We start from the raw sequence: 12,688 nt of genomic DNA, 5'->3' as shown, positions 1-12,688 counted from the left end.
TAGGTGTGTGTGTGCATATGTATATGTATGTGTGTGTCTGCATGCATGTGTATGTATGTGTGTATGTCTATATGTGTGTACATAAGTACAAGTGTGTGTGTATGTGTGCATGTTTGTATGTGTGTGCATATATAGGTGTGTGTCTCTGCATGTATATTTGTGCATGCATGTGTGTAAATGAGTGCATGTGTGTATTGTGTACATATGTACATGTATACAGGTGCATGTGTCTATGTGTCTATGTGTGCTGTATAAATGTGCATATATATTACATAATATGCATGTGCATATGTGTGTACATATGTATATGTACGTGTGTGTCCATGTATATATGTGTGTATATGTGTACATGTGTTTGTGTGCATGTGTTTATGTGTCTCTGTACACACGTGTGCGTGTACATGTCTGTGCATGTGTCATGTGTGTGTACATGTGTGTTTGTGTGTATGTGCTACTAGTGGTATCTGGAAGAAAGGAGATGGTGAGGATGAAAGGGGAGTGTTTGTGTTGCCAGCCACACGTAAACTCACAGAATAGCTTTTGATGGAGCACAGTAAATTTTGGATTAGTGAGGTATGTGGAAGTATCTTTGCTTCACTCTTGGTTCTTTGAGATGCCTTTCATTTAAATGAAAACGCAAGCTTTTCTCTATCTTGATGCCAACAGTCATCAAGTGGGGCTTGTGAGTAAGAACGCAGAGAGAAAATCATGTGAATTATTTATGTAGATGACCTGTTTCTATTCTTGCTTTACTTATAAAGTCTTCCTCCTGCTCCACAACAATTGAAAAGACAGGAAGCAAACTTTTAAAATTACGTAAATAAATGCAGAAGAGGCATACAAGAGGACAAGCAAAGAGAGACCCAGCTCGGCACTGTGGTCGTGGCTCATCTCGCCACGAGAGCCAAAATCAAACCTGTTGGTGGCTCATCCGTTGGACTGATGACTGAAGGTTCTTGGGAAATAGAACCGTGTTGAGCATCAAGTAGGAAAAAATTCACAAGTACATGAAGACAAACCAATCAAAACTGAAGGAAACATAGATTCAGCATGTAGCGTAAATTAACTTCAGAAATACGCAGCCAGTGGAATGTCCTTGGGACTTGAATTCTAGCTTCTGAGCTGGAATTTGTATCATTAAACTGATATCCAGATAATGTACATTTCTTGACTTAATACTCACAATTCAAAAAAAAAAAAAAAAAAAGAAGTCCACTATATTAACGCAGTGACTGTCATTACCCCCTTATGAATGGTATAATATCTATCAGTCCATACAATTTCAAATGTTGTCTTTCTGTTGATTGTTAGTTACTTTAGACTATAAATTGTGGAGAGTTTAAATAATAATTTGTGAAATTACTCCAAACCTAATTATGCGATATTTACTCAGGCAATCCCCTCTGTTGGTTCTGAAATGAACAAACTATTCAAAATAGTCAAGAGCCAGTGGGTGTAGAGAATTATGTTTTATTAAACTGTAAGAATTCTAAAAGTAACCATATTGATGGATCACATATCCAATATTCTCTTTTTTGACCAACTTTGCTGCTGTCAAGAAGAGAAGGATAATACTGTACAGTAATTCAAGAGTAATGATTTATCAGTCCCACTATTTTGTAGGTATTAATATCAAAAGCTAGTTGTTGGCAAGTTGAACAATGTAGCAAGGGCTCCCAGAGGAGCCATTTCCATCTTCCCGGGTGTGATTGGAGCCCAGCTCTGCACTGTGTTCTGTGCCGTGTGGAAAGCTGCACAGTCTCACTGGTTGTGGGGTTCTGGGGGTCAGCTATGAATGCAGTGCTGAAAACAAGATCGTCCCGCCACACTGCAGGCAGGAAGAAGCATTTGTCATCCCAGATGATTTTCTGGAATACTTGGCGGCATTGTCACCCCCAGGGTGAAAAGTAATGAACAACTCCATTCAGGCAGCACCTCCCAGGGCTAAAGAGGAGAGGTTTAGTCCCACTTAACTGGTAACAATTGCTAATCGAGCCACTGGCTTAGGATAAAGGAGGCATAGCTGGTAAAAGTAAGAAGTCAAAAGCCAGCTCTAAGATGGTAACTTGCAGCAGAAACAATGACTGTAGCGAATGCGTGTGTTTTCTTCCTTGATATGTGCGTGCACTTGCCACTCTTCTGTGTCTAAATCCTCCCTTGTCCCACCAGACCTGGCCTCCCTCCTCCTACTGAGCTCTGAGCCCTGCAGGGCTGGTCTCCTAGTGCAGCTTCGGAGTGATGCCCTCATCATTTGGTCCTTATCAGGTTCTGCCACCCGAAGGCTCTGGCAGGACAGGAGAGGGAGGGATGGCAAAGCATCAGATGTGGATGTCCAGCTCTCCGGCTCCGGCTGTGGGTTGGTGGTGCTGCACTTCCCATGCATGGGTGTGGCTTGCTCGCTATCATTTTGTGGGCTCTGTGTCTCTCTTGCCACTCTTACTCAGGTAGTCATGGTTCCCGTGGTTCCTAACATGAGGCTCTGTACTGTCATTCACTGGATGTCCTTGACCCCACCTGTGGCTTTGCCCAGAGCCCATCCTCACACCTGCCTGAGCCCCTTTTCTGAGGGTACCTGTTTCCTGCCAGGACTCAGGCTGTGGTCCATGATCCCTCACTTCCTACTGCATGCATGGATGTGCTGCTGGGGGTGAGTTTATAAAGCGCCCCCACCCCATGCAGGCAATGCGCTGTCTGGGTGGCCTTGTGACCATCAGGACATGGTGAACAGCTCAGAGGAGACAGCTGTGGCTGAGGAGCTGGTCAGGAGGGAGGGAGGGAGATTCGGTTTATGCAGGGACAGGTGCATTAGCCTGGGGCAGGTGGGCTGTTGCTTCGTAGTTCTGTGGGGGTTAAACAGAGGATGTTCTTGATCTTCTAATCTGCCTGACCTGGCCTCCCAAAGTGCTGAGATTACAGATGTGAGCCACAGTGACTGGCCCAATAATGTAAGTGTTAGGAGACAGGCAGGGCGCGGTGGCTCCCAAGTGTAATCCCAGCACTTTGGGTGGCTAAGGCGATGATGCAGGCCTTAATTTTCCTGACCCCAACCTTGCAACAAGGTAGGCTCATGTCTCCTTTGGAACAATAAGAGTCTTTCTGAAAACACAAGACAATATACATGCACCACTACAGGGAAAGTACTCTCCTTCTCTGTCGGATCTCATGCTTCCTTCTCCAATGAATAGATATGGGGCAGCCAGGTGGCACTGGCCGGAGGAACCCCACAAGAACCAGTGGCCTCATGATGGAAGCCATTATGAAAACAATATGGCAGTTCCTAAAAAAATTAAAAATAGATCTGTCATATGATCCAGTCATCCCTACTTCTGGCTGTATATCTGAAGGAAACACAAATTGGCTTCCTTTGAGAGATCTCAAAGAGGTATCTGCACCCCATGTTCATGGCAGCTTTATTCACAATAGCTAATATGTGGAAACATTCTAAATGTGCATCAGTGGATAAACAGATAAAGAATATGTGGTATACATGAACATAATGAAATACTTTTTAGTAATAAAAAGAAGGAAACTGCCATTTGCAACCAGATGGATGACCCTTGACGACATTGTACTAACTGAAATAAGCCAGGCAGAAAGACAGCTACTGTATGATCTCTCTGACTTGTGAACTCTACAAAAGTTGGAGCATTAAAAGCAGACAGCAGAGCAGTGATTACCAGGGGCTGGGGGGCGAGGGAAATGGGAAGATATTGACCAAAGGGCGTAAACTTTCTAAGATAAATATAAATATCCAGCACTGTATATAAAATGAGATGAATATGTTCTGGGGATTTAATGTACAGTATGGTGACTATAGCTAATAATACTGTAATGCATAGTTTAAATTTCCTAAGACAGCACATCTTAAGTGTTCTCAACACACACACACACACACACACACATACACATACCAGTAACTGCAATCAACTTGATTATGGCATTAATTTCACAATGTGCATGTATATCAAATCATCATAGTGTACACTTTAAATAAATAATTATTTTTCAATTATACCACAATAAATCTGGAATAAAAGAAAAATAAATAAAGGTATTAATGTCTTCCATTTGATGGTTCTTGTGCTAGGTTTTTTTTTTACAGACTCTCATCATTTTAAGTACTACAAGAACCAACTGGGATGTGGCCAAAGAAATTTTCAAATAGAATTTAGATAACTTCTGATGTGCTTCCTAGTGGAACAATCCTATCTCTATTAGAAGTTTTGCCATATTGTAAATAGGGGCTTTTCTCAGTTTCTTTATTCTGCTTCCTACTTTTCTTTGTGGTGGTGGTGGTTGTGTTTTGTAACTAGAAATAAATTTTTTTTTTTTTTTTTTGAGACGGAGTTTCACTCATGTTACCCAGGCTGGAGTGCAATGGTGCGATCTCGGCTCACCGCAACCTCTGCCTCCTGGGTTCAGGCAATTCTCCTGCCTCTGCCTCCTGAGTAGCTGGGATTACAGGCACGCCCCACCATGCCCAGCTAATATTTTGTATTTTTAGTAGAGACGGGGTTTCACTATGTTGACCAGGATGGTCTCGATCTCTTGACCTCGTGATCCACCCGCCTCGGCCTCCCAAAGTGCTGGGATTACAGGCTTGAGCCACCGCGCCCGGCCTAGAAATAAATTTTTATCTAAATACAAAGCTTTCTTTAATCCCTCAGTGCCATATAACTCTCCTTGTTTTTACCATTTTATTGTTCTATCTCATTAACTCTACTAACAGAGAATTTTTGAGCCTCAGATAGTTTATTTTGCAAGAACAAACAGTTAAGGAATATGCAGTCTGAAGACTTCTGGATAAGACTCAGATCTTTACCTAATATATTAAACTGTATGTGTAAAAAGAAAATTACTCTTTAAAAATAATACACGTTATAAAGTGTTTCTTTGAGATAATGACACACATTCTTTCTGTTTATTAAGTAGATATACTTCCCAGAAGGAAGTGGATAATAATGAATTATAGTAATCCCCTGTGCCATGGCAGACAGTAGAGAATATGCACAGGTGTCATATTCTTCTTAATCTGTAATTATATGTTTTGCAATATTATTGACAGAAAAATCACCTTGCTTCTTGGCATTTGTTCAGATGCTGATTTAATTTCAGATGAGGTAAACAGTATCACTTTTTCATTTGAGAAAAGTGGAGCTTTGAGTGCTAAAGTATTATAGGAATAAATACCCCCGCTGGACTCAAACATGGTATTTCTAGGCTCAGTGATTAGTCATTTTGATTCTGTTGACTAATAAAATTTATTCATATAAAATGTTAAAATCACACGTTCACTGAAGCATTTGTTTTAAACTGACCTCCTTTTTCTATTAGCTTTTTAAGTTATGGGTATCACTTAATATATGTTTGTCTTTGACTCCACTGAGAAGTTGAAATTAACTATATTTATTTATTGAAGCATCTACGTTGTACCAGCCACTGGCCTAGGCACTTAGTTGTTTCAGGTTTTGCTTTATTTGTAAGTTATAATTTATAAGCATTTCGGATGATCTAATTTAATCCTCACAGCAACTTGCAGAAAGTGTCAATATTATCTCTTCATAGATGAAGGAAGGGAGACCCAGAAGAGCACTGTTGTTTGTGCATGATGACAGAGCTGTTCTTGGGTTTCAATGATGCCTATGTGGCTTTGATGCCTACCTACTGTTTCCACTATAAAAGCTCTCAATGATGTTTGGTTACTAGGAGGAGCAGTTATAACAGAGGTTCAAAATATTCTATTTCAAAACAGTTTTGATAACACTGTAGTGAGAATAAAAATTGTGATCTGTTTTCACTTGGTGGGCTTCATCAGGAGATCCTGTTACTCCATTTCTGCTTTAAAAGGGATAGAGTAACTGTTATCTGCTTGGCTGTCATTAGATGGCAGTCTTGCTCTTGTAATGATGATAGTAACCCTGTCATACATCTGTATTCAGCTTTATAGTTTACTAGGTATTTAAAATATGTTGTCTCATCAAATTATCAGGACCACATTTTCTATACCCTTACATCACAACATGCTAGCATAAACTCAAAAAGGCTAAGCCTTTTCTGGATAGTAGAATGATAGTAGATCTGATTGAAGCCATAATAATGTTAAATGCTAGGTCTCCAACCTTTTGATAAAACAGTGTTCAGTTTATTGTTTACTGAGATGAGGGAAAAATACTACCTTGACTGAACTCTGGTAGTTTTCTGTAGAGGAAAGTACAAGGTAGGATTTACTGAGAATATGAATGTGGTTTAAGGCAAATGTTTCAATTCAAGGGTTCGTTTGGAATTGGATGAAAATCATGATATTAAGAGTTTAGGGTTGTAGAATTGGCAGAAACAGTGAGGAAAGGATTTTAACATGAAGGATTTAATGATTCTTAAGGGTTGAATTCTCTGTTGATGCTTTTTCTCAAAGAATTGGTGGGTCTTTGGGGAATGTCAATAATGTAAAATAAAGGTTTTCTTGGAATTGTTAAGGTACAACATAAAGACAATGAAACGGGAAAGTGGTATTCAACTAGACAGTCTGCTGTTTGTGGGATGGTGGTTTTTGGCCTCAGTTTCCCTAATGAGGAGGCAGAAGGACAGAACATTTTTAACTAAAGGCATAATCAATCCGGATTTTCACTAATCTTTGAGGTGTTACAATCACATATCAGATTTCTAGGGCTGATTATCTCAAATGTCCATGAAAGTCAGTTTTTTTTTTTTTTTTTCCTCGAGTGATCTTTTCCTTGTGAGAGCACTTGACAGGGCAGCAGATGTGCAAAGTCATTTAAGATTCTGGAAATCACATCTCTGAACACAACTATACAAATAGAAAGATTATGATCAGGGATTGTATCCACTCCTTGGCCAGTGGCCGAGAGTGCTCAATTCAACAATAGAATAAATTTCATCCCTATTCTGAAGAGTACATAGAACCAGATACAGACTTCACCAGCACTTTGGGAGGCCAAGGCTGGAAGATTGCTTGAGCACAGGAGTACAAGATGAGTCTAGGCAATATAGGGAGACCCTCATCTTTACAAAACATAAAAGAAATTATCCAAGTATGGTGGCATGCACCTTTAGTCCTAGCCACTCAGGAGGCTGAGGTGGGAGGATCACTTCAACCCATGAGGTTGAGGCTGCAATGAGTCATGATTGCACCACTGCACTCCAGCCTGGGCAACGGAGGGAGACCCTGTCTCTCTCTCTCTAGGATCAATGTCAAGTCATAGAGACCATGTCTCAAAAACAACAACAACAAAAACCAACCAACAAACAAACAAACAAAAAAACCCACCAGATATGGGATTCTTAACCAAATTACCCAATTTTCTGATATTTTTATTTTTAGGCAGGCTCCTTCGGTAACATTACAAAAGAATCTTCAGCCTGTGTCTCAAATGGATATTCTGGACAAGGTTTAGATAGAAAGAAATCGCTCATAAACTAAAATATTTTCAGACTTTGTCCCAAGTACGATATACTCTAAACAGTCTCAAAGTGACAGGGGAAATAGGAGCATTACTGAGAGATGGATTGACTCAGCTCACCATTGTCAATTTCTCCACATTTGATAATGATGACTTAGGAAGTCTCTTGTTTTCTCCTTGTGAGATTTTGTCTATTTACTAAACATCAGATATGCACTGAAAGATCTAGTCTTTTTCGTATATCTTGGCATTGGTAGTAACTTGGGCCAGCTCCCATGTGCAGAGCATTCATAGATGAGAAAATAATTAAAATCAGCGGAGTCCGCACAGCCCCGGCTCGTCCCCAAGGCGGAATCGGAAGCAGTGGGACGCGGAGGGACCCTCTGAAGATCCAGCAACTCCAGAACCACATCCGACTGGAGCTGGAGGCCGGCACCTGGCAGCCCCGCCGCCCTTCCCCCGAGCTCCACCTGGTGCCGCCGCGTCCCTGGAGCCCACGAGCTTGCTGGCCTCCTGCACTGCCTCCTCCAGGCAGTCCTCCGGCTCCTTCACCTAGGCGCACCCCAATTAGTTCCTCTTGCGCAGTGCCTGGGCCGCGGCCTGGTGGGACACGGCCTCCAGCCCCGGCTCCGACAGCCTCCTGTTCCCCCGCCGCGGCCCCTGGTCTTCAGCCCCACTATGGCCTTCCCCATGCCCCACGTGTTCGCGCTCCCCAGCCCGGGCCAGACATCCCAGGGCTCCTCCCCGCCATAACCCTGGCCGCAGGCAATGCCCTAGGGCTGCCCAAGGGCGTCACCCCCGCTGGATTTCCCAAGAAGGCCAGTAGACCTGCTAGAATGGCCTCCCATGAGGAGATTCAAGGCATGCTGCGTTCCAGACCTAGAGCAAACACTTGCTTCAAAAAAGACCCTCCTGAACAGGCCAGGGAGGCAGACACGTAAAGAAGGAAGGGCTTGGAGGCTACCAGGTGCTGCCGGTGCAACTGTCTTCAGTACTGAGGAGCCAGAAGAGGAAACAGCTCGTCAGGAACACAAAGTCTCCAACTGCAAGCAGAGACTGGAGAACAGGCTAGAAAGAGCTCCTGTGGATGTATCAGGTGATGAAGTTCGGTTTGGAGATGTGCCTGTGGAAAATGGAACGCACCATTCTTTGAGATGAAGCTGAAATAATTACAAGATCCTTGAGGGAACGCCGGAAACTTTCACATGTAGAGTGGCTGGAAATCCAAAGCCAAAGATCTATTGGTTTAAAGATGGGAAGCAGATCTCTCCAAAGAGTGATCACTCCACCATCAAAGAGATCTCAATGGCACCTGCTCCCTGTAGGGCTGTTGGCCCCACAGGGTCGTGGGGTGTCCTTTATGCTGTGCCGAGGTGCAGAATCCAAGAATAAAGAGACAGGACAGTGAAGAACTGGTGAAGAGCAGCTGGACTTGGGGGGCCACGCAACCTGTGAGAGGAGAACAGCGGCAGCCCCCAAATGCACAGAAGCATCTCTATTTATTAGGTACAAGCAGGGGACAGGGTCATGAGTGAGGTCATCATCTACAGGCTTAGTGATAGGGCATACATACTCGCATGAGTCACAAGCAAGGCGGCCACCCCATTATGTCACCTGGGCAGAGAGATGGGCCATGCGCAGTAGGGGGCCCTGCCGTGCGCAGTAGTAGAGTGTTGTATACAGAAAAGGGGTCCACCCCAATTAGGTCACGGAGGCAAGGAGGTGGGTTGTGTGCAACAGGTGTCGTGCACAACACTTCTTATCTGGCTGGAGACTTCAAAGGATTTCTAATAGAAGAATACTGTAAGCCAGTGCAGTGGGAGCTGACAGACTTGTGCTCTTCTCTTAAGATATTTACAGGAGGATGATTTGAGCTAGCACAGAGGGGAGAAAAGACTGACAGGGTGTACAGCCCCCATGACTGGTCACACCGGAGGGTTCTTCTCCCTCGGTTACTTACAGGATCTCAGGCCTGAGGCCAACTTTCCACGGGAACTGGATGCAAGGTACTACAACTCCTTTTTCAGGAGCAGAGACTCTTGCTACAGGCCTGCTGTACAGCGTATGCCCTTTCAGGCAGAGACGCCACCGCCTGGGTCTTTGGTTCTTGTCCTGGTCTGGCTGTTTTCCCATGTACTGCTTCTGTTCTGTGACTGCTCTAGGCATTCCTCCTACTACAAACTACTATGGTTATATAGAAGGATTCTATAAATCAGCACTAAATGTGTCAGTATGGCTCTGACTGCAATACCTATATGATTATACAGAAAGATTATATAGAACTAAGTATGCTAGATATAAGTATTAAGTATGATTATATAAGCTAGATATATGTAAGTAGTAAGTTATACTTCAGGCATTAATTGTGCCTGGGGTCTCCACAGTTTTCCTTCCTCAGTGCCCGTGGGGGGTGTTACCCACAGCTCCCGCCATACTATAGCCTCCACCCTAGATGATGATGGGAGTTATATAATTATGGGTGCAAACCCTCAGACTGCAGGCACTGTACTGGACAGCTAATGGTACAGGCTGTCAACCAAAGAGGTCCAAGTCCCCGCTCTCCCTCAGGCTATCCTCATGCCAGAAGGTCTCGTTCTAGATCCAGGGACAGTGGAGATGAAAATGAACCAATTCAGGGGCGGTTTTTGAGACCTCACTTCTTGCAAGCTCCTGTAGATCTGACTGTTCAAGAAGGAAAACTCTGCAGAATGCACTTTAAGGTCAGTGGGTTACCAACCTCAGATCGAAGCTGGCAACTAGACGGGAAGCCCATAAGCCCTGACAATGCTCACAAGATGCTGGCATGTGAGAATGGGGTGCACTCTCTGATCATAGAGCCAGTCACCTCACATGATCCCGGCATCTACACAGGCATAGCCACCAACCGAGCAAGACAGAACTCAGTCAGCCTGGAGCTTGTGGTTGCTGCTAAAGAAGTGGACAAACCCCCTGTGTTTATTGAGAAGCTGCAAAACACAGGAGTTTAAGTTTAAGATGATGCTAATAGAAATATACACACTGCGCAGAAAATTCACATTTGCTGTCCAATTTAAAACTTTGGAATTGCTGTGATTAAAGTAACCTAAAATGCCAAAACACTAAAGGAGATCAGTTGTTCACAGGTAACCACAATTTGTATTATCTACAAGTACCTTTAAACACAAGATACAGATGCTGTGTAGCCTGACAGTGTGAAATGTTTAATGAGGCTGTTGTACCACAAACAATACTACAATGATTCTGAAGTGCAGTGTATTCAGACAGATACAGTGAACCAAGGGCAATACATGAGGATGAAAAAAGAAGAAATGACAAAGAAATCCAAGTAAATTCCTCGTCTTTGCAAATGTTTTTATATTAAATCATAAGGAAGGAACTACTTACCTTAAATTTTATTAATATCAAGAGTTTTCTAACAGGATAATACCTTAGTTCTTAACATTTTTTTCTTTATGGGTAGTGTTTTCACACTATCTTGGTAGGAAACTTATTTACCAATCATATTAAAAGGCTAATTTAAATATAAATAATATAAAGGGCTCTGAATAAAGCAGAAATATATTACAGTTCATTCCACAAAAAGCATACAAACCACCCCAATGACCAAAGCATATATAGTATTTGGAGGAATCGGGGGGTTGGAAGGAGAAGGGAAGAGAATGAAGGAAAATGCCACCAGTAGAATTATAGTGTGTTCATTTAGGTGAAAGTAGAAGGCACAGGAGAGGTAGCCAAAGCCAAGCTTTGCTTTGGTTTTCTTCAGAATTCATCTTCAAACATAAGTGAAAAAAACACCGTCATTCACAAGTGGAGGAACCTGGGGCCAGCTGGACACGTGCTGTGGAGATCACGGTGTCTGAAGTTTGTGTAGTAGGGGAAGATTTCACGTGTGTAGAGCAAGTTGAAAATAGATTGAGACCGCAAGGCGGCGTAAATGAGAAACTGCCTGTAGGACCTAGTCTGCTTGAAGAAAGTGGAGACACAAGGAGAGACAAAAACACGTCTGTGCCATAAAGTAGTTTTTCAAAGGCACCAAGATGTGGCAAATGGAGATTGTTCGTTCACTTCCCGGCTGCCACGAAACCTTGCCTTGAGAAGGTCCTGGATTCCAAGGTTTGTAAAGGCATCTCGGTAAATACTGCTTTTTGAATGCATATGATTTTGCATCAGCTAGACTGAGTTGATTCTGACCAGACTTGATGGTTTTAAGTCAGAACTGATAAATTTTAAAAAGGAGAAAAAATAATTTGACCTAGTAGTATAAAAGATGAGGCTTTAATGGTGCTTTGCAATGGAAAGAAAACACTGTATTCCTTATGCAAGACATATATCTTTCATTATTTATAATAAGTGGCCTCTCTAAGCTCAGTTAGTCAATTCACATGTAGTATTTTAAAAATAATTTGATATCTCTGTGTCACCCCATATATTTCATATTACTGCTTTGCATGTACAGCTTTCTACTTTTTGAGAACATCAACCAACCAAGGTTTCACTGATTAATAGGCTTGAGCACCGGGTGGCAGATGTTCTGTGCAGCGTGGTTCGTTTTTTTGACCGCACATATATACATTGCTAATACAGAATTTAAGATACCATGCAAAGTCTCTCATGGACCTGTCTCTATTGTAGAATTATGACTTACTTGCCAAATTTTTCTGTTACTTTTTTTTTTTTTGCTAATTTTTCTGGATTTGGGATTAACTAGCATTATTTTGCCACTTTTATATTGTATTTATAAAGAAAAAAGTACTATCATACTACTTTGGATTGTTGTGCTGGTATAATGTGGATTTAACATCAATAAATATTTGGCAAATAAAGGATAATTAAAATATATATTATTTGGTGGAAATAATGATAAAAATAGTCAGTGAAAATGGAAATAACAATTATCAATTTTACCAGGTGGTTCTTTTTAATAACACATTAATGAATGAAATACAGTATTTTATTATTTTATTTTTTATATCTATGATATTGATGTGTTAATAATGAAGGTATTTTAGCATTGATTAGCAACATTTTTTTCCTTTAAAAAAGTACATAAAATGTGCGTCTTAAGGCCGGGTGCGGTGGCTCAAGCCTGTAATCCCAGCACTTTGGGAGGCCGAGGCGGGTGGATCACAAGGTCAAGAGATCGAGACCACCCTGGTCAACATGGTGAAACCCCGTCTCTACTAAAAATACAAAAAATTAGCTGGGCATGGTGGTGCGTGCCTGTAATCCCAGCTACTCAGGAGGCTGAGGCAGGAGAATTGCCTGAACCC

The 12,688-nt window shown here is 42.1% G+C and overlaps 1 pseudogene; it reads left to right on the top strand.

Moving 5' to 3' along the window:
* The first annotated feature begins 7,693 nt into the window (after window positions 1-7,693).
* Window positions 7,694-10,405, top strand: LOC108284449 (annotated as a pseudogene).
* The last annotated feature ends 2,283 nt before the right edge of the window (window positions 10,406-12,688 follow it).

The sequence above is a fragment of the Cebus imitator genome, unplaced genomic scaffold (assembly GCF_001604975.1).
Source record: "Cebus imitator isolate Cc_AM_T3 unplaced genomic scaffold, Cebus_imitator-1.0 Scaffold279, whole genome shotgun sequence".
Lineage (NCBI taxonomy): Eukaryota > Metazoa > Chordata > Mammalia > Primates > Cebidae > Cebus > Cebus imitator.
This window is presented reverse-complemented; position numbering and strand designations above follow the sequence as displayed.